Source organism: Equus quagga, chromosome 20 (genome assembly GCF_021613505.1).
Source record: "Equus quagga isolate Etosha38 chromosome 20, UCLA_HA_Equagga_1.0, whole genome shotgun sequence".
NCBI lineage: Eukaryota > Metazoa > Chordata > Mammalia > Perissodactyla > Equidae > Equus > Equus quagga.
Genome location: NC_060286.1, coordinates 12187954 through 12206503, shown reverse-complemented (window position 1 = coordinate 12206503; position 18550 = coordinate 12187954). Strand labels below are relative to the sequence as shown.

The window sequence follows — 18550 nt, the reverse complement described above, 5'->3', positions numbered from 1 at the left end:
TAATGCCCTTCCTTCTCAAGATATCTAAATCCTAATGTAGACACCCCTGACGCAGGAAGGATTAATAATCACTGGAAAAGGCTTGCCAACAAACTGTGATCCAGAGGTGAGAAGGCCGGTCAGCCAATGACGGGTAAGACCTCCAGGGCGGGGCAACCTAAGACAGGCGCGGTCACCTGGGGGCACAGATGGAGCAGCAGGGGCCATTGCCTAGGAGACCTTGCCTGTTCCGAGATAAAAATATATGAGCACAGCAATAACATGATAATATCAAAACAGAGATGGAGGGAGGGCTCCTTGAGAAATCACTTAAGAATTCTTGGCATTTGCTAATTTAATTACTTCATCCAGAACACCTGTGTATGTTTAACAGATGTAAGCTATGTATATATTGAAACACTGGTTATAATAAACTCAGAGTGGCCATCAGCCCTCTCCGCATCTATCCTGATGTGTACATTGGATTGCGACACCCACACTTAATTCCAGGAACTTGTGAATACGTTAGGTTACATGTTAGAGTGGAATTAAAGTTGCAGATGGAATTAAGATTTTAATCAGGTGACCTTAAAATAGGGAGTTTATTCTGGATTGTCTTGGTTTTCCCAATGCGAATACAAGGGTCCTTAAGAAAGAAAGAATCAGAGAGATTGCAGTGTGAAGACTAGGTCTGCCTGGCGTTGCTCATTTTCAAGATGGAGGAAGGGGGCCACAAGCCTGGGAAAGAAGGTGGCTACTAGAAGCTGGAAAAAGCAAGGAAACAGATTCTCCCCTAGAGCCTCCAGAAAGGAATGCAGCCCTGCCCACATCTTGGTCTTAGCCTTCATGAGATCATGTATGGGATTTCTGAACTACAGAATTTTAAAGTAACAGATTTGTGTTGTTTTATGCCACTAAGTTTGTGATAATTTCTTATGGTAGCCATAGAAAACTAATATAGAAGTCAACATATAAAGTCTAAAATTGATACACCTAAAGGACACAGTATAAATTACATACATAAACATCAGAACCACCAACAAAAAGAAAGTGGTTGCTTTCTGGAAGCAGCAGGAAAAAAACGGATAGCTGGGTTTTACTTGTTGTAGGGTATTTTTGCATCATTTGACTTTTTAAAACATATGAATGCATTACTTCAATGAAGAATAGGAATTAAGTTAAAAAAGAAAAACAACATAAACGAAGCAGGTTGTTTATATGGTGGAAAAATCTGATCACTCTTCTAATGTCTGCCCGAAGAGTGGAGGACTCAGCTAAGCTGAGCCGTAGCTTTCTTTTCACTGTTTTTATTTTTACCATTAACCAGCAATTACCTTTCAAACTTTCTGTTATCCTCATCCTCAAACATACCTATTCTTCTTTCTCAAACTCTAACAATATAGAATAAACAATAGGACGAACAGGAAGAAAAGGTTTGCTAATCATGACTTTCAGCAGTAAAACAGTATATTTTCACTTGCAGGTTAATTGCAGAGAGGTTAGTGGAACTCATAGTATTGCACTGCCCCCATATTATTGACTGGAAACTTGCAGGTGGAGGGATGTACAACCGGGGAATATCCTAACTTCAGGTCCATGAAATGAGCTCTATCTATGGTAAAAATCTAAATGAGGAGTATAACCATACAAAGATAGTCTGATTTTTAGAGAAAGAGTAAAGACAAGATGCTTCTAGTGAAAACTGCTTGTAAAATGATCATTCCAAGACAAAAGGAACTTTTTCTACAGACTTTTAACATGCATTGGTTATCCCAATTCATTTGTTACGTAATCACATATACTGTCTCATTTTTGTTATCGTATCTGGTATGTGCGTGCGCACGCTATTTTCACAATGCATTACAAATTACTTAGAAAGCAGAAACAGTTCTTACTTTTTTTTAAAGATATCCCACTCAGTCTTTAGCCTTCTTGTAGGCACACATAACGCACTTTATATATAACTGTCGAAAAAATAATATGGAGATATTTTGCACTGAGAAAGATGAATAATTAAGAATGTACCTTGTTCATTTCTTCTTTTAATTTCTCTCTATTTCTATGTTTTCCCTGTTCCCTACTAAGTGGTTCCTCCAGGTTTCCTGCCAAAGCTCATTCAACATTCTCACAATTTACCTTAGACATTATAAGTTGCTGAAGTTATAGATTAGAATAGCACTGAAGAAGCATATCCCCATAGCATTCTTTACAGTCCAACAACATGCATTTGTAATAGCATAGAAATTTTTTTAAAAAGCACTAAAAAAGAACGAAAGGCACTTTCAATAAGATAATAATTTTAATTGCCTTATTACATACTTATGCTCTATTGAAAAAAAAATCTACTAAAACCACCAGAGTGACGCTCAACTGTCTTCTCAGGGGACATTTGGCAATGTCTGGATTCAATTTTATTAGTTACAGCTTGGATGGTGCAATTGGTATCTAGTGAGTAGAGGCCAGAGATGCTGCTTAACATCCTATAATGCACAGGAGAGCCTCCCACAACGATTATCTGGCCAAAATGTCAAAACGCTGAGACTGAGGAACTAACTGCATTAGAGGAATGTAGAAGCCAAATAGAAATCCAGAAAACATTTTTTGTAGAAGTATGCACAATATATTTATCATGGATTCTGATACAGATTAAACATGTGTTAGTTTTGCCTCAATCTGTCTTTCTAACATACTAACTTAACACTAACAATAAATAGTTTCATTTGTTTAATTCAAATAAATTTAATGAGCACCTATAATATGCAAAGCACTGTGCTGTGCACTGAAGAGAATACCAAGAAAAAATTTTATAACACAAAGAAGTTTAAGTTATCATTCTTATCTATTAAGAACTGACAATATAGTTAGGGAAATGCGATAATTAAGTAGAGTAACGTATAAACTTAAAGTGAATGATATAGTCAATGAGAACTATCAAATAGCAAAGTGTAGAAGACAAAAAAGAAATCAGGGTGGACTAGAATGGCTACTCAAGACCTGACAGAGAAAATAAAATTTATTTAGGGCCTAAAATGGATCGGATTTAGATAGGTAGAGATAAAGAGAAAAAGTACTTCATGTGAGAAGCACAGTATGAGCTAAGGTAGTAACGCACTACACAGATTACCAAGAGTAAAAGTTGGATTTTCAAATGAAGTACTCTACAGGGTTGGGAAGACACAGGGGGGTGGAACCAAGGAGACCTTAAATGTTAGTCTGAGTAACAGCTGTTATGACGAAGTCAATGAGGAGCAACTGACATTTCTTTGATGAAGGAAATAACATATGAAAGCAAATTTAGGGAACGTACTAGTCAGGGAAACAATCAACAGGATATGGGTATGGATATGAATATAGATATGTGAGGAAATTTATTATAAGAATTGGCTCACAATGTTATGGAGGCCAAGAAGTCCAATAATCAGCCATCTGCAAACTGGAAGATGAGGAAAGCAGGTGGTATGATTCAGTCGGAGTCTGAAGGCCGGAGAAACAGAGGACCATAGGTGTAAGTCCTGGAGTCCCAAGGCCTGAGAACAAGGAGCTCCGACGTCTGAGGACAGGAGAAGATGGACATCCCAGCTCAAGGAGAGAGAGAAAATTCACCCTTCCTTGGCTTTTTTGTTCCATTCAGGCATTCAGTAGATTGGATGATGCCTGCCCACACTGGTGAGGGAATATCCTTCACTCAATCCAATGAATCAAATGCTAATCTCTTCCAGAAACACTCTCACAGACACACCCAGAAATAATGGTGTATCAGCTATGTGGGCATCCCAGAGGCCAGTCAAGTTGAAACATAAAATTAACCAGCATAGCAAGATTACTTTGGAAACAGTATTGGAGCATGAGGAAGAAGTGCTGACAAAAATATCAGAAAAGGGGTAACTGTAATAATTCACATATGCAACAATGAGAGCCTGATCTAGAAGAGACTAGACTAGAGAGAAGCAGGGAACATTAAACTAAGGAAGAAGAACAGTCAGGACTTGGTTTAAAAAAAAAAAAAAAGACTAAACATTTGCACTTAATAATTTAAAGAACGTTTGGAACGAATATTTCAGATATGTCTGCAAAACACTAGACAGAGAATCAAAAATTCCTAGGTTGATAACTGCTCTAATATTAACAACGAGTTCCAAGACTTTAGGTAAATTGCTTAATTTCCCTGAGAGCCAGATTTTATTATCAGTAAAATAAACAAAATCATAACCAACCTGCCTACCTCATACTTTTGTTACTAGAAGCAAATTAAATACTATGTATTAGTATACTTTATAAAGTCTAAATGGTATAGAAACTGATTATTATTTTATTTAAAGTAAGAAAAGCTAAAACAGTATCTGATCATCTTTATAATTATGATCTTAAAATTAGTAAAAATTATCTAATTTTTAATTTATAATTATGATCTTAAAATTAGTAAAAATTATCTAATTTTTAATGTAAAATGATTAGAAACTAAAATTTTATTTTGCTTAGCTATACTTTATTTTACCTATTTTGATAGTCCAGCTGTTACATGAATTTCTGAATACAAAAATGAACTCAGTTATATATACTTTCTTATTATAGATTTATACAAAGCAGATGATATGGCAATACTGTGCTAGTGGGAAAAGCAATGACTTAGTAGTTAAGCGTGCCAGGTTTATTTCTAACTATTATAGAAATTTAGATTATTTCCTAATCAACCGGAAACAACCAAAATGTCTAAAAAACATGCAATTAGTTATATAAATTATGATATATCTAGGTAATATATTCAAAAATCAAAAAATGTTTGGAGATCATTTAGTAACATGAGAAACATTTAGAACATGAGAAAATAATATTAAAGACAATATAAAGTTATTCAATAATTCTATATGCAATAGTATGATCACAAATTTGAGGAAATGAAAGATTTCCTGTTAAAACATAAATTACAAAAATTGACACAGGATAAAGTTTAAAAGTTTAAAAAAAAGTCCAGCAACAAAGAAGAGAGATAAAAGGCAGGCAAAATCCACTTCTAAAAAGGCATCACGAGCAGAAGCAAGATGGTTTTTATAGGTGTCTAAAAGAGTGAATCAATAGATAACAACTGTGCTATTTAAATAATTCCAGAACATAAAAAAAGATGGAAAGCTTCCCAACATATTCTATAAAGCTAGCATGAACTCAAAATCAAAATCAGGTCAATGTTCTTTTAAAAATGTAGATGCACAAAGACTCTAGTAGTGTATTAAATAAAAAACATATCACATTCAAGTAAGGTTTATCTCCGGAGTAGTGTTCAATGTAAATGAAAAAACATAGGACTATATCAATAGGTATTGGAAAAGTACTTGGTAACACTCTATATCCACTCCTGATTCAAATAATCAAAAACTAAAGCTTCAAGGAAACTGGGAATACAAGAAAATTTCCTTAACCTGATTAAGGAGGTATACAAGAAATCAAAAGTAACATTGTACTAAATGGTGAAAAATTAGAAGCATTCTCACTAAAACAAGAACAAGTTAGGAAAGTACAGCATCTTCAGCTTTAATTAAATTCATATTAAAGGGCTTAGTAAAACAAATAAGAGTTCACTATGTTGGGTGGACATGAGACTAACAAGCAAAAATCAAAATACCAACAATAACCAATTAGAAAATGTAAGAGAGAATAAAAGGACAATGTTCACCATAGAAAATACACATGCACACACACTTACACACACTACCTAGAAATAAACCTAATGAGAAATTTGAAAAATCTGCTTTTTCACCAAAGAAGCCTGTATTTGTGCACTTGCACATATCTGTTTGTGAAGATAGTCCTTCTAAGTTCACAGTCCTTACAGACACCTAAAGGGTGATCCCCAACGTCAGAGGCTGGGTTGCAAACTTTGGCTCATGCTGAATTCAGTCTTTTAAGGTGAGTTTTTCAGACATCTGTATGTATGCTTGTTTGTTTATGTGAATGTCTTTAATCAGGGAATGAACTCTCTAGGTTACCACAGGTCCCAACTCTCCCTATTGTCTTTACCAGGACACTTAGCATGTTTATAATACCTGGCTAGCAACTGAAGACATCTGAGATTGCAGCTCTAGATTTTACTATATGTCAACTTGAGTGTACAATTTGAGGACATAAAACTATATATTATCTCTTTATATCTTCCACAGAATCTAACACAATTCCTAGAAAATAATTGCTCAATAAATAATTTTTGGTTTATTGACTTCTGAATGATCTTAGGGAGATTTCAAAGCAAATTTGTGTTAGAACAATCATGTACATAATGTCCAAAATAACCACAGAGTTTACACATTTAAAGTAATAAAACATCTGCTTCTAGGGGCCAGCCCGGTGGCACTGCAGTTAAGTTCGCACGTTCCACTTCTCGGCAGCTCAGGGTTCGCCAGTTTGGATCCTGGGTGTGGACATGGCACCGCTTGGCATGCCATGCTGTGGAAGGCGTCCTACATATAAAGTGGAGGAAGATGGGCATGGATGTTAGCTCAGGGCCAGTCTTCCTCATCAAAAAGAGGAGGATTGGCAGTAATTAGCTCAGGGCTAATCTTCCTCAAAAAAAAAAAATCTGCTTCTAAATTCTATTTTGATTGGGCTTATTCCCATGTTTGCTAGAAGATAAACTTCAGGCATTTGGTTAGAGGCTTACACTCAATCTAAAGGAATAACGTAGTTAGGATTTACTGTGGTAAGCGTTCATAAATGAATATGCTCTTGATTAAAATTAGACAATTTTCAAAGAATGTCAAAACATTATAGCAAATGCACTTACTACACAATGGGAACGAGAAAGCCTTATAGAAAGTCCTATAGTGAGAATACAGAAGTTAAGAAATTTCTTTTGCTTATTTCCTCGTGGCAGCCTACAAAATTCCCCTTTTATTTGTCCACAAATGGTGTTAGGACAACTGGACATCCAAATGCAAACAAATGAACCTCGATCTAAACCTTACACAAAAATTAACTCATATTAATTGTAGATCTAAATGTAAAATTATAAATTTTTGTAATAAAATACAGGAAAAAATCTTTGTGACCTAGAGTTAGACAAAAAGTTCATCAAAATTGAGAAGTTTTTGCTCCAAGAAAGACACTGTTAAGAAAATGCAAACACAAACTACAGATTAGGAAAAAGTATTGGCAAATCACATACCCAACAAAAGGCTTGTGTAAATCTGTACAAAGAATACATGAACTCCCAAAACTCAACAGTAAGAAAACAAGCAAACCAATTAAAAATGGGAAAAAGATTTGAATGAACACTTGATCAAACATGATATAAAGATGGCCAATAAGCACATGTAAAATGTTCAACATCATTAGCCAATAAGGAAGTGAAATTAAAAACCTTATGAGCTAACACTACATACCTATCAGAATGGCTAAAATTAGAAATACTGACAACACCGAGGGTTGGATGCAGAGCAATCGGAACTGTCATCTATTGTTGGCAGGAATGAAATATGGTACAGCAATTTAGGAAAACAATTTAGCAATTTCTTAAAAGTTAAACATAACAGTTGTTTGAGAAAAACTTGTACATGAATGTTTGTAGCAGTTTTATTCATAATCTTTTAAAATTAGGGATATTTCACATAAAAATGTGAGTTTCAGATTTTCATTACAAAAAACCAAAACCCCAAATCCTAAAACTAAAAGATCTGGCAACACTGGTCCCACCTGAAAACAGAACAACACTGGTTGAAAACGAATAATAATTTCTCTGTGTTTGGGGCATGCCACAGCTCTGCTTGCCTCATACAGTGAATGCATATACACTGACATCTGGCCCATTTTGACTTTCGTATATTACTTGCTTGGTCTCTTGTGGCAGAATTAACCATCAAAATTTTGTATTCCTCCTACCATAGCGTTGAATTTATTGCTGGATAGTGGCTGTCTAGTCAGGGACTACATTTTCCAGTTCCTTGCATTCAGAGGCGGCCATGTGACTAGATCTCACTAACTGAAGGTCAGCAGAGTGATCTTTCTGACTCTCAGCCTGGGGTTTGTAAGAAGTGGACTTTTCTCTCCTTTTGCCGGCTGGAAGCAAAGATTTCCAAGGTCTTAAGGGATGATGAAGCTACAAGATGAAGAAGCAAGACCTGCCCCAGGCATACAGAAATATTCACACTAGACTTGGGCTATTATGTGAAAAAGAAAACTCTTAGGTTAAATCATTGAAATTTTGGTTTAGTTGCATGGAATCTAACATTACTCTAATTCTGTGCTGTCCAAATAGGGCACCTATTTGCTACATGTGGTTATTTAAATTTATTAAAATAAAATATTTTGGTTTCTCAATTATACTAGTCCATTTCAAGTGCTCAATAGCTAAAGATATGTAGTGGCTATGGTGTTGGACAGTACAGATAGAATATTCCCATCTTCACAGAAAGTTCTATCGCACAGAGCAACTCTAATAAACTCCTGTAGCCACCTGAGTTTGTGATTCTTGCTTTAGGACCTGAAACAAATAGAAACATAACATACTTGTCAATTTCAAATAAAATTATTCAGGAGGAATTAATAAAACTACTATTAACATTGTATGGCAGTTATAGGTTAAGAAATACTTTCACATACAGTGTCTAATTTGAGTCTCCTAAAGTTGGCAAGTACAAATTTCACCTCTTTAATCTATAGGAGCATTTTCCATCAACAGATCTTTCTTATTGTGGAGGTCCAATTTTTTATTTATTTTCAACAAAATATACGTCTCTCTGTTTTAAAATGTTACTATTACTTTTTATGGAGGTAACCTTCATTTATAACATTATATAAATTTCAGATGTACCTCATGATATTTTGACTCCTGTATAGACTACAGCATGTTCACCACTAAAATCTTGTTGCCATCTGTCACCATACATATGTGCACCTTTACCTCTTTTGCCCTCCCCTCACCCCATTTCCCCACTGGTAACCACCAATTTATTCTGTGTCTACGTGGTTTTGCTGTTGTTGTTGTCTTATCTTCTCCATACGAGTGAAATCATACAGTATTTGGCTTTCTCCATTCAACTGACTTAGATTAGCAATAATACCCTCGAGGTCCATCCCTGTTGTCACAAATGGCAAGATTTCATCTTTTTTCATGGCTGAATAGTATTCCACACTACATCTTCTCTGTCCATTCATCTGTTGACGGGCACTTAGGTTATTTCCAAGTACTGGCTACTATGAATAATGCTGCGATGAACATACGGGTGCATAAATCTTTTTGAGTCATTGATTTCAAGTTCTTCGGATAAAAATCCAGTAATGGAACAGCTGGATCATATGGTATTTCTAGTTTTAATTTTTTGAGAAATCTCCTTACTGTTTTCCATAGCGACCGCACTAGTTTGCATTCTCACTGGGAGTGTATAAAGGGTCCCTTTTCTCTACATCCTTTCCAACACTTGTTATTTCCTGTCTTGTTAATTATAATCATTCTGATGGGTATGAGGTGATATCTCATTGTAGTTTTGATTTGCATTTCCCTAATAATTAATGATGCTGAATACTTTTTTGTGTGCCTGTTGGCCATTTGTATATCTTCTTTGGAAAAATGCCCATTTATATCCTCTGCTCATTTTTTAATTGGGTTGTCTGTTTTTTTGTCCTTGAGTTGTATGAGTTCTTTATATATTTTGGATAGTAACCTTTCATTGGATATATGATTAACAAATATCTTCTCCCAATTGGTAGGTTGTCTTTTGCCATGTAGAAGCTTTTCAGTTTGATGTAGTCCCATTTGTTTACTTATTCTTTTGTTTCCCTGGCCTAAAGAGACACATTAAAAAAGATACTGCTAAGACCACTGTCAAGGAGTGTCTGCCTATGTTTTCTTCCATAAGTTTTATGGTTTCAGGTCTTACATTCAAGTCTGTAATCCAATTTTGGTTAATTTTTGTGTATGGTGCAAGACAGTGATCTACCTTCATTCTTTTGCATGTGGCTGCCCAGTTTTCCCAGCCCCATTTATTGGAGAGACTTTCCTTTCTCCATTGTATGTTCTTGGCTCCTTTGTCAAAAATCACCTGTCCATAAATGCGTACATTTCTTTCTAGGCTCTCAATTCTATTACATTGATATGTATGTCTGCTTTTCTGCCAGTACCATGCTGTTTTGGTTACTACAGCTTTCTGGTATACTTTGAAATCAGGGAGTGTGATGCTTTCAGCTTTGTTCTTTTTTCTCAGGATTGCTTTGGCTATTTGGGGGTCTTCTGTTGTTCCATATACATTTTAGGTCCTTGTCCTATTTCCATGAAAAATGTCATTGGGACTTTGATAGGGACTGCACTGAATCTGCAGATCGCTTTATGAAGTATGGATGTTTTAACTATGTTAATTCTTCCAATCCATGAGCACAGAATATCTTTCCATTTCTTTGTGTTTTTGATTGCTTTTAACAATGTTTTATAGTTTTCACTGTATAGGTCTTTCACCTGCTTGGTTCCATTTATTCCTAGGCATTTTCTTATTTTTGTTGCGACTGCATATGGGATTATATTCCTGGTTTCTCTTTCTGATAGTTCATTGTTAGTATATGGAAACACAAACTAATTTTTATATGTTGATTTTGTACCCTGCAGCTTTCCTGTATCCATTTATTGTTTCTAATATTTTTTTGGTGGATTCTTCAGAGTTTTCTAGATACAAAATTATGTCATCTGCAAATAGTGATAGTTTTACTTCTTTTCAGTTTGGATCCCTTTTATTTCTTTTTTCTTGCTTAATGGCTCTGACTAGGGCTTCCAATTCTATGTTGAATAAGAGTGGCTAAAGTGGGCATCCTTTTCTGGTTCCTGTTCTTAGAGAGAGAGGTTTCAGTTTTTCACCATTGAGCATGATGTTAGGTGTGGGTTTGTCATATATGGCCTCCATTATGTTGAGCTACTTTCCTTCTATACCCATTTTATTCAGAGTTGTTATCATAAATGGAGGCTGAATCTTACTGAATGGTTTCTCTGCACCTATTGAGATGATATGATTTTTATTCATTTTGCTAAGATGGTTATCATATTAATTGATTTGCAGATGTTGAACCATCATTACATCCCTGAAACAAATCCCATTTGATCATGGTATATGATCTTTTAAATATACTGTTGTATTTGCTACTATTTTGTTGAGGATTTTTGCATCTATGTTTATCAGCAATATTGGCCTGTAATTTTATTTTCTTGTGTTGTCCTTGTCCAGTTTTGGTATCAGGGTAATGCTGGCCTTGTAAAATGAGTTGGGAAGCATCTCACCCTTTTCAATTGTATGAAAGAGTATGAGAAGGATAGGAATTAAATCTTAGAAAGTTGATAGAATTCACTGGGGAAGCCACTGGTCCTGGACTTTTGTTTTTTGAGAAGTTTTTAATTACTGTTTTGATCTCCTAACTAGTGATCAGTCTATTCAGATTCTCTATTTCTTCCTGATTTGGTTTTGGAAGGTTTTATAATTCTAAGAATTTTTCTATTTCTTCTAGGTTATCCAATTTGTTGGTGTATGGCTTTTCATAGTATTCTCTTACAATCCTTTGTCTTTCTGTGGTATCTGTTGTAATATCTCCTCTTTTGTTTTTGATTTTTATTTCTTTGAGCCTTCTCTCTTTTTTGTGTTAGTGAATTTAGCAAAAGGTTTGTCAATTTTCTTTATCTTTTCAAAGAACCAGCTCTTAGTTTTATTCATCTTTTTATTGTCTTTTAAGTTTCATTTGTTTCTGCTCTGATTTTTATTATTCCCTCTTTCTACTGATTTTTTTTTTAAAGATTTTTTATTTTTTTCCTTTTTCTCCTCAAAGCCCTCCAGTACATAGTTGTATATTCTTCGTTGTGGGTCCTTCTAGTTGTGGCATGTGGGACACTGCCTCAGCGTGGTTTGATGAGCAGTGCCATGTCTGCACACAGGATTTGAACCAACGAAACACTGGGCCACCTGCAGCAGAGCGCGTGAACTTAACCACTCGGCCACAGGGCCAGGCCCTGTTTCTACTGATTTTGAGCTTTGTTTTTCTTTTCCTAGTCCCTTTAGGTGTGATATCAGATTGTTTGAAATTTTCCTTGTTTCTGAGGTAAGCCTGTATTGCTATAAACTTCCCTCTTAGTAATTTTACTCTATTCTATAGATTTTGGAATGTCATATTTTCATTTTCATTTGTCTCCAGGTATTTCTTTATTTCTCCTTTGATTTCTTTGTTCACCCAATACTTGTTCACTGGCATTCTGTTTAATTCTCCACAAATGTGTGACTTTCCCAATTTCTTCTTGTGGTTGATTTCTAATTTCATACTGTTGTAATTAGAAAAGATGCTTGATGTTATCTCAATCTTCTTAAATTTACTGAGACTTGTTTTGTGGCCTAAAATGTGATCAATCCCAGAGAATGTTCCATGTGTATTCGAAAAGAACGTACATTTTGAAGTTTTTGGATGGATGTGGAGGTAAAATTTAATAAGAAATACACACTTGACATAACGGTATTTTTCATTTTTACCTTTTCTAATACTTGAATATGCTACCTAAAGTTTTCCTTTTCATGTATATTCAATAATTCCATTCTTCTAAATGTGAACATATTTGGTTTCTTTTCAGTACTTCATGCTTTAAAAAAAAAAATTGCAGGGGCCAGCCCTGTGGCATAGTGGTTAAGTTCAGCACGCTCTATTTCGGAGGCCCAGGTTCACAGGTTCAGATTCCAGGTGTGGACCTACACCATTCATCAGCCATGCTGTGATGGAGACCCACATATAAAGTGGAAGATTGGCACAGATGTTAGCTCAGGGCTAATCCTCTTCAGAAAAAAATAATTACGCAATATGATTGGGATTCAGTGACATGAGACAACAAGAAGTTGGTGACTTTCAATAGACTCAGTACACACAGGCTCAGTAAGAAGAACGTGAGAAATAGCCACATAGAACATAAAACATTTGAAAAATGCTATCCTATGCCCTTAACAGAATTTACAGAGCTTACTTTCTTCTCTAGAATTTACCATATCCTCCTTCTATATTTTACTACGGTGCCAGAGTTTCTGCTGCTAGTTAGGTATCATTTTCCTTCTAGGTATTTTCTTACAAATTACCCATTTGGAATTGGAGGCAGCTGTTATCACCCCTATACAATTCTTGAAGTTGCTTCAACTTCCTGGCTCTGTAAATGTTAGCAATAAAACTAAGGTCTAGCATAAGTCTTATCTGACCTTCATCCCTCTAGTCTTTTGACAAGTTTTGTAAGCTGCTAATTCCGTACAGTAAATCCCTTCCTGCTTATAAAAGCTAGAGTGATTCCTCTTTTCCTCACTGAGTCCCGACTGATACAACTACCTAATCAAAAGCTAGGAAAACTAACACTAAGCTAAACTTTTCCAGTAAAGGGAAAGAAAAAGGCAATAAAAGGGCAAATTACACAAAGCAAAAAAGAGAAAATTTAATGTGGAAAATTAAAATTAAATTTCTATAGTTAAAACCATAAGAAATCTCTGACAGTTATTAAGATTCTTTCAAAAACACTATTTTTAAAAGTATAGCGTTTAAATATCCGGCCCTGAACATATAACTTATGCAAGATAGCAGATATACTTTTATAATAGCAAGGGATTTCTTCCAATTAGTTGAAAGTCTCCTATTTTCACTAGTCTTCTCTATAAAACAAAAACCTGTAAGGAAATCACTAAATAAGATTACTTTCTCCATGTCTAGTCTCTTCTTTTACTGTTTTAAGGAAGAATAATAATAATCATCCGTTACAATTGCAAAAATAAACCTGCAGCAGCTCCACCATGTCCGACTGTTTTTATTGGAAAGGAAAAGGCATCTGTTCTCGACTGACAGCATTCCTGTAATACAAAGATTCTTCTCTAAACTATTTTAGTTATTAGAAGTCTCTTTATTTCCTTATAACAGATACAAAAATAAAAATTCAAAATTTATCCTTTCTTAGGTCAGATTCACATAGTTAGGCATTTCCTGCTGTTAAAAAGGCATTTCCTGCTGTTAAAAACTAAAACTCAAGAGAAGTAAAGAACTATAATAAATTTCTACATCAAGATGCTCATATGTAACTCATTCCAAGGGACTTGGTTTTAAAGCAATTTTCTGTACATGTGGTGTTGTATTCATTTAATTGCTTAGTAAGTGAAACTACAGAATGGTGCTTGTTAGAGAAAAGAAATGAGCAATAAGCTTTTAATCAAGAAATACACAATGAGCAGAATACAAAAATCAAAAGAGTAAGTAATGGAAACTCACTTTAGCAATACTCCGGGTAATCTATGGAATACAAAGTGATGATTTTTGGCTCCAAGAAGTTTATTTAATCTTGATGGAAAAGCAAAATATATATAAATAAATATATACATATAAACATATGTATAAATAAAACATATATATAAAAACTGTGTGTATATATAGGTATAATATATATCATATAATATAGATACATATATATCACATAATATATATGTACATTTATTAATATATAAAATATACATTAATATACACAATTTTATATGTTTATATGTTTTTTAATTTATTATTCCTCATGTTTTCTCATATGAAAAAATATGGGGAAAAAACAATTTTAAGTATAAAATGTGAATGTGGGAATTACATTGCATCCTTCCTGCAGATAGCCAAATTTTTTAGAAGTTCTTTTTGTCCATCTCTTAGGCAAGAGTCTTATATCTCATTTAACTGCAATCTCTCTCCTTCTTTCTCTTTAAAACTCACTCAAAACTCAACTATCACCTTAATCTTTCTTTCCCTTTCAGTTCTTCCTTCTCAGACCACCTGTTTACTATGTGAGACAATCTAGTACACTTTCAGCTTCTCTAACTTGCCTCTCGACCTATTATCCAGAAAAGGAGTTGGGAGATAGGAAAGATACAAAATGTTGTAAAGATTTTAATATATTTATGTCTTTATCACATAAAATTAGATGAAGACAAAGTAGAAGATAATCCTAAAGAGAAGGAGAGTATGAACAAAACATGGAGGTAGAAATTAGAATTGTACATGTAGAAGACAGAGGGCAGCAAAATAAGAGGAACAGTGCTGACATTTAGTAGAAAATAAGTACACACAAATAAGCAGGGGATAAATTATGGTATCACTGGGAACACATTACAGACTTTTGACCAGAATGAAAATAATTGTTATAAGAATAGCATGCAGGGCTGGCCCCGTGGCCGAGTGGTTAAGTTCGCGCGCTCCGCTGCAGGCAGCCCAGTGTTTCGTTGGTTCGAATCCTGGGCGCGGACATGGCACTGCTCATCAGACCACGCTGAGGCAGCGTCCCACATGCCACAACTAGAAGAACCCACAACGAAGAATACACAACTATGTGCCGGGGGGTGTTGGGGAGAAAAAGGAAAAAATAAAATCTTTAAAAAAAAAAAAAAAAAAAGAATAGCATGCAAAATGATTTAATTAGTGAGAGAGTAAAAAGAGAGAAGTCAGAAGGATAGTGAAATATTCCCAAAAAATAGGTGATAAGAGACTGTAGAACAGTACTGGAAGCCAACAGACATAGAAGAAAAAAGATATCCTAAAAACATAGATGCAAAAATCTTCAACAAAATTCTAGCAAACTGAATTCATCAGCATATTAAAAGGATCATATATCATAATTAAATAAGATTTGTCCCTAGGATGCAAGGATAGTTTAACATACCCAAATCAATTAACATAATATACCACATTAACAGAATGAAGGATAAAAATCACATGATCATCTCAACAGATGCAGCAAAAATATGTGACAAAATTCAACACATTTTCATGATAAAAACACTCAACAAATTAGACATAGAAGGAATGTAACTCAACATAAAAAAGGCCATATATGAAAAGTCCCCAGCTAACATCATACTCAACATTGAAAAACTGAAAGCCTTTCCTGTAAGATCAGGTAAAAGACAATGATGTCTACTTTTGCCACTTGTATTCAACATAGTACTGGAAGCCCTAGCCAGAGCAATTAGGCAAGAAAAAGAAATGAAAGGCACTCAAATCAGAAGGGAAGAAGTAACACTGTCTCTGTTTGCAGATGACATGATCTTACACAAAGAAAACTCTAAGGAATCTCAAAAAAAAAATTGTTAGAATTAATTAATGAGTTCACCAAAGTTGCAGGATACAAAATCAACAAACAAAAATCAGTTGCATTTCTATACACTAATAATGAACTATCAGAAAAAGAAATTAAGAAAACAATCTTATTTACAATAGCATCAAAAATAACCAAGTATTTAGAAATAAACTCAACCAAGGAGGCAACTGATTTGTATACTGAAAATTACAACATTGCTGAAAGAAATTTAAAAAGACACAAATAAATACAAAGACATTATGTGTTCAAGGATTGGAAAACTTAATACTGTTACAATGTCCATACTACCCAAAGTGATCTACAGATTCAAGGCAATCCCTAACAAAATCCCAATGGCATGTTTACTGAAATAAAAAAACAATCCTGAAATTCATATGGAACCACAAAAGACATCAAATAACCAAAGCAAGCTCAGGAAAGAAGATGAAGCTGGAAGTATCACACTTTCTGATTTCAAAATATATTACAAAGCTACAATAATTAAAACAGTATGATACTGGCATAAAAACAGACATATAGACCAATGGAAAAGAACAGACTTTAGAAATAAATCAACATATATACAGTCAACTGATCTTCAATAAGCATGCCAAGAACACAAAATGGGTAAAAGATAGACTCTTCAACAAATAATGTTGGGAAAACTGGATATTCAAATGCAAAAGTATGAAAACTGGACCCCTGTCTTACACCATATACAAAAAAACAACTCAACATGGACTAAAGGCTTAAATATAAGCCCTAAAATTGTAAAACTCCTAGAAGAAAACATAGGGGAAAACCTTCTTAACATTGGTCTAGGCAATGATTTCTTGGATTTGACATCAAAAGCACAGGCAACAAAACCACAAACAGACTAGTGGGGCTACATCAAACTAAAAAGATTCTGCACAGCAAAGGAAACAATCAACAGAGTAAAAAGGCACCCAACAGAATGGCAGAAAATATTTACAAACCATTTATCTGATAAGAGATTAATATTCAAAATATTTAAAAATCTTCTACAACTCAACAAAATAATAATTATAGTGATAATGATAATAATAATCTCATTAAAAAGTAGTCAAAGGACTAGAATAGACATTCTCCAAAGAAGAGATACAAGTGGCCATCAGGTATATGAAACATCACTCATCATCACTAATGATGTTCAAAATCATTAATCATCAGGGAAATGAAGATCAAAACCACCATGACATATTATTTCATACCTGTTAGGAGGGCTATTGTCCAAAAAACAAGAGAGAGCAAGTGTTGGCCAGAATGTGGAGACAAGGGAACCCCTTATACAGTGCTGGTGGGAATGCAAAACAGTGTGGCCACTCTGGAAAACAGTAAGGAGGTTCCTTAAAATATTAAAAATAAAACCACCATATGATCCAGCTATCCCACTTCTGTGTATATATACTAAAGAACTGAATCAAGATCTCAAAGAGATATCTGTACCATGTTCATTGCAGCATCATTCACAATAGCAAAGATATAGAAATAAACCAAATGTCCATCAACAGATGAATGGATAAAGATAATGTAGTACAAACAAACAATGGAATATTATCCAGTTTTAAAAATGAAGGAATTCCTGCCGTTTGTGACAGCATGGACGAACCCAGAGGACATTATGCTCAGTGAAGTAAGCTTTGTGACTACAAAAGAACAAGTACTGCGTGATTCCACTTATATGAGGTGTCTAAAATAGTCAATGTCATACAAGCAGAGAACAGAATGCTGGTTGCCAAGGGCTGGGGAGAGGGAGAAATGAGAAATTATATTTCAAGGGGTATAAAGTATCTGTTATGCAAGATGAGTATGTTCTAAAGATCTACTGTACAACATAATACCTACAGTTAACAATATGGTATTTGTACTTTAAAGTATGTTAAATGGATAGATTTCACGTTAAAGTGTTCTTACCAAACAATAACACCACAAAAGAACACAAGGAAATTTTTGGAGGAGATGGATATATTTTATTACCTTGATTATGGCGATGGTATCATAGATGTATGCAAAAGCCCCAAATCATCAACATGTATATGTTAAATGTGTGCTTTTTTTTTTTTTTTTTTTTTTTTGCTGAGGAAGATTCGCCCTGAGCTAACATCTGTGCCAGTCTTCCTCTACTTTATATGTGGGTCACCACCACAGCGTGGCTGACAAGTGGTGTAGGTCCATGCCCAGGATCTGAACCCATGAAGCCGAAGCAGAGCACACCAAACTCAATCACTATGCCACAGGGCTGGCTCCAAATGTGTGCAATTTTTTGTATCTCAATTATACTTCAATAAAGCTAAAAAAAGATATGCTACAACTTACTACATTTCTGGTATAAAGTACAACTAATAACTATTGATAGGTTTCATGCAGTTAAAAGGATCAAACATATACCTAAAGTGAAGATGAATAAAGAATTCAGTTCACAGGTAGAACTGAATAAAATAGTAGCTAAAAGAGTAAGGAAATGGATATATCTTAAAC

The 18550-nt window shown here is 34.6% G+C and overlaps 1 protein-coding gene and 1 long non-coding RNA gene across 5 annotated transcripts in view; both read right to left on the bottom strand.

Annotated features, from left to right (window-relative positions):
• LOC124230929 (gephyrin) overlaps nucleotides 1–18550 on the bottom strand; it is a 575937-nt gene that overhangs the window by 369036 nt on the left and 188351 nt on the right. The window lies entirely within an intron of this gene.
• On the bottom strand, nucleotides 6566–17396 carry LOC124230930 (uncharacterized). The gene is made up of 3 exons (XR_006886316.1): nucleotides 17284–17396; nucleotides 14212–14280; nucleotides 6566–8446 (listed from the first exon to the last, which is right to left on the bottom strand). It is a non-coding gene; the product is annotated as an uncharacterized LOC124230930 (long non-coding RNA).